We start from the raw sequence: 4,874 nt of genomic DNA, 5'->3' as shown, positions 1-4,874 counted from the left end.
ATTGGATAATATCATCATTAGTTTTGCCCTAATATTATTCAGAATAACCATTCATGATAAGTATCCACAAAAAACACTTCAGTGGAAGACTATCCATATCTAATTGAGCATACATAATTTTCTCCCCCTTTTTATTTAGCACAAAAGATTTAATTTAAAGGAGAATGAAATATGTACTTTGTCCACTAAATACATCAAACTCATATTCTGAGGAACATGAGCTTTTAAAGAACATAAAGTTTCTTCTGAAATGTTCTATAAGCAATACTAAAAGTTAGATTTTCCCCAGAGAGACACTTATAATATACTTTCATTGAGAGGAATTTTAAATACTGAAAAAAATGTTTAAATAAAAAATAAAGGGAAATGCATAAGATTCCATTCAGATTTAAAATGTTAGGTATCAATAGTAAATTTCTGGTGTAGGATCCACTAGGAAACATAGTTGTTGGGGATGAAGAAAGGGGTGTTTAAGATTATTTCCATTTCATAAATGAAGGAATAGAATCTTAGAGGGCTTCCATCACCTTAGACTTAGCTAAGTATAGAAGCAATATTCAAAACTATATTTGTCTAGTTCTATAGCTTGTAATTTGAAACAACACATACTTCCTACCACTGACTGTACATGTAGCAATTTTACTGAAATAATTGATTTAAAAATCTTATGCATCATATTTTATAACTATATTATTATATTACTAAGAGATATTAAATGGTTAGCTAATAACTTCATGTAACATTTAATACATCAGAATGACTAACAGGAATTCAAAATAATAGTCAAAAATCTTTATAGCACTTCATAGTCTAACCAGTGTGTCAGGACACAATGCTGGGTCATAGGCAGAGGATGAACAAGGAAACAGTCCTGGAAGCATGCTACGGCCTAGGATTCACCTTTTGTTTCTGCATGATAAAGCAATGTAGAGATCTGGAATTGGAAAGACCAGTTTGGCAGGAGGGGCACTCGGGATTTGGGAAACAGACTATCAACTGGAGTAGAAGAATATTCATATTTTAATAAACCATGTACCCATACAAAAAGCATGTTGGATCTTTATCAGCTGGGTTATAGGTGTGCTAAGATATTGATCCTCTCAGCCATTGGTGTGGTCAAGTACAGCCTGGGTAGCCAGTTGCTTCATCTGCCTTCACACCCATCTGTGGTGGGTGTGTGGAGAAAAGGAGTAGTATCTCCACACAGGTAGCCTAGGTCAAGTTACTTCACTGAGCCACAGGAACATTTTTCTATGTCTCTCCTAATGTCATAATCTGTAAAGAACCTTTCTAAGTCAAAGTTGAGATGGGTCACCCACTATTTTATACAATCATTACTTTTTAGCTAAATTCAGTAATATGCTTTATTATACTTACCTGTGTTTGTAGTATCTTTGTTACTGTTGTTATTAACCAGAATACAGGCAATTGAGGCAAACTTAGGTTCTAAGTTTGGTTTCCATAAGATACTATGTGAATATAGAATATAATTTTAATTTCTTTAAAGTTACATGTTGCCTAGAGGCACCTGGCTGGTTGGGTTGGTTGAGCAACCCATTCTTGGTTTAGGCTCAGGTCCTGATCTCTGAGTGGAGAGACTGAACCCTGAGGCGGGCTCTGCCTCAGTGGGAGTCTGCCGAAGGTTCTCCCCCTCCCTCTACCCACTCCCGTCCTGCCCCCTCATGCACACACTCTCTCTCTCTCTGTCTCAAATAAATAAATAAATGTTTAAAAAAAAAAAGCTACATATTGCCTCATCAGAAAGAATGGGGTTATAAGGGATTTTTTATCCAAGTAACAATTATGTGTGTTTTTGTTAATCTTTATACCTGAAATCAGACTTACACGTTTGGAAAACAGGGCTGATTATAAAAGAAGAATTTGAAGCAAGTTTTGAAAATCTTAAAATCTCTTCAGGTGAGGTGGGCTGTTATTTGAGAAACAGATTAATCAAGGAATCCAGGTGCTGGGGTCAAGCATATCTCAGGTTTATATTTAAGGTTTTTTTGTTTTTTTTTGTTTTTGTTTTTGTTTTTTTCTAAAGATTATTTATTTATTTATTTATTTAAGAGAGAGACAGAGATAGCTGAGAGAGAACATGAGTGGGAGGGAGGGACAGAGGGAGAAGCACACTCCCAGCTGATCAGAGAGTCCACGATGAGGGTGGAGGGGTCTTGATCCCAGGACTCTGGGATCATGACCTGAGCCAAAAGCAGACTATTAACCCACGGAGCCACCAAGATGCCCCAATTTTAAGTTTTAACATGTTCCCAGAGCAAATCATTTTATCTATCTAAGCTTCAATTTCCTTAGAAATGAATTGGATGAAAACAGTTCATAGGGGCCATTGGCCATTGACTGAGCAAACCACAGTGGCCTCTTCTGGCACAGTACTGCAAGACAACCTGTTTCATGCTCTGCAGCAAGGCAGCTCCATTATCTATGCCCCAGAGTTGGGAAGCCAGGCAGTTCATCAGGACTGCACAAACCGCAAGAATGCCACCTGGGACAGCCTCTGTTAGCCTGTGAGGTTGGTGGTGTGAGCGTCATAGGCCAGCCCTTGCACCCACTCCCATAATGCAGTGCATGGTGCGTCACTGAGGAAAGAAAATTATGGCTGCAGCATAGCTCTAAAATTCACTTCTTAGCAGGAGAACGCATCCACTGTTCTGATGGCCCGACTTTTCTGGGTCAGTAATGGACAATGTCAGGGTACACAGCACATATTCCTGTCGCTTAGGAAATCAGAGTCTAGATTAACAGTTTGCAAGCCTATTTTCATACTTCATGCTTTGGGAGTTAATAGTTGAAGAGAGGAAATTTTTTGAAAATTATAATAGGTGATTACCTGCCACTTGTCTGAGGTCTGTTTTGAGACAAACTAACCTCTTTGTAATGCTAAAGTAAGGTCACTAGATTAAAAAACAAAAACAACACACACACACACACACACACACACACACACACACACACACACAAAACAGAAAGCAAAATGGGCTATGTTCTCTTTTAAGCTGCCCTAGCCATGCTGGAAGCAGTTGTTTGAGAGTGAATTCTTTTGTAAAAAGGTAGCATCAAGTCACTGTGAACATTTCTTTTAACCTATGCCTTTGCAAAGGCCTAACCTCTGAAAGTACATTTGAGAACTAATTCTATCTGCAGTGGCATTAATTATAAAATGAGGATCATTAGATAAATCAGTTAACTGAAAAAGCATTTTTCATGAAGTCGCCCAGTGGATAAGTAGTGGCAATCCCACTATGCAAACTATCGGCTGTTTTATTTTAATTGCACTATTGAGTGAATCCTCATGTTCAAGTACCATGAGCAACACTGGACTGAGTATGGGATTCCAGGACAACTACATAAGAGTATTTCAGGAAAAAGACCTTTGTCACATCTACATGTTAACTACTGAAGTTCTGCAGGAGTTGATCAGGAGAAGCAACCTCAATACTCAGACATCTTGAATATTTCGGCAGTTACCTTGTACTTGGCAATCAGGCATTTAGCTGGATCTCTTTTCCTCCAAATTTGGGCAGACACTATATAGCTATATTTGAATCCTCCCAAATGTGTTGGCAAAGCCAACAGAGCCCAGGCAGAAGACTCTTCTGGGCAATAGACTTATAAAGCTTTACTTCACAGTACATGGAAAATCAAAGAATTTTTCAGCTATAACACAAGATTCTCTGCAATGGTGTGCACAGTTGGCATCTCTTCATGGACCTTTATTCCCCATGTAAGATCACAAATTGATTATTGAAGGATTACTGAATACTATCAATGAAATTGAAATACAAGATTTGGAAGTTGTGGAATTCTCCAGCATTAATTGGCAACTTCATAAATGTATTCCCTCCAGATGTTTTAAATGTCATTCCAAATGAACTTCTCTTCTTTGTTAACTGCCTCACACACCTCACTTATTCTTTAGGTGAAGTGCTGCTTTGGAAGAAGTTTTGATAAAGATGACATGGTATACAAGGAGATATATGGCAAATTGCTAGAATCCTCCAACTTGGATCCAAGATGACAAACATTTTTATCCAACATGCAGCTCAAGTTTTCAATTCCTGTATTCAGTGCCACCTAGCTGCTCCAGATGGCACAGGAAATTTGACTCTAAATGATGTGGTTTCTTGTGAGGAAGAAGAAATAAGTAAACATCAGGAGGATGATGAAGATCAACTTTCAGATCAGCTGTGTGGAAATCCTAGGAAGAATTGCTGCAGAACACTGTACACTCCTACTGGCAATGTAGACACGGTCCAAAGAAACCCCATAGAGCAAATATAATCTATTGACAATTCCCAGAGAATGCATAAATTGTTTAAATATTTTAAACACCACACGGCACCCACACCCCCCAATCCCAGCACACTGAAACAAACAGACAGAAACATACTCATAATTGTATTTCTTGGCTTATACATTTGGAGCCCAGGCACCACAGCATAGAGAAATTATGGAAAACATAGTACGAGACATTATTTGACCCAAATCAATAAAAACTTGGAACAACCACTTTTCAAATGCCTTTTGTTAGCCTTGATTGCTCATAAAGCAATGTTTCAGTGTTTAATGTGTCAAATAGTAAGTCACAACTCCTATTAAAAAAAAAGAACACATACCTAAAAGTTTATGTAAATATTAAAGCAGTGTATTTAGCACAACTGTTACAGTTCCTGGCACATAACTCTCACCAGATACTGCTGTATTGTAAAAGTCGTGACCTTTATTGGGAGTGGATCACTCATTTCCATGCTGGAATCCCCCTGTCACTTTTGTTAGTTAAGAAAAGAACTAAATGTAAAAATGGTAAATGAAAACATCTCAACTAAATGGTGGACCTAGAGATATAGGGGTCTTTC

General features: G+C 37.9%; 1 pseudogene; it reads left to right on the top strand.

Annotated features, from left to right (window-relative positions):
• Nucleotides 1-1,049: 1,049 nt before the first annotated feature.
• LOC111148898 lies at nt 1,050-4,498 on the top strand (annotated as a pseudogene).
• The last annotated feature ends 376 nt before the right edge of the window (nt 4,499-4,874 follow it).

This window comes from Enhydra lutris, unplaced genomic scaffold (assembly GCF_002288905.1).
Source record: "Enhydra lutris kenyoni isolate GAN:26980312 unplaced genomic scaffold, ASM228890v2 scaffoldscaffold21, whole genome shotgun sequence".
Lineage (NCBI taxonomy): Eukaryota > Metazoa > Chordata > Mammalia > Carnivora > Mustelidae > Enhydra > Enhydra lutris.
The sequence above is the reverse complement of the archived record's forward strand: the minus strand, read 5'-3'. Positions and strand labels throughout refer to the sequence as shown.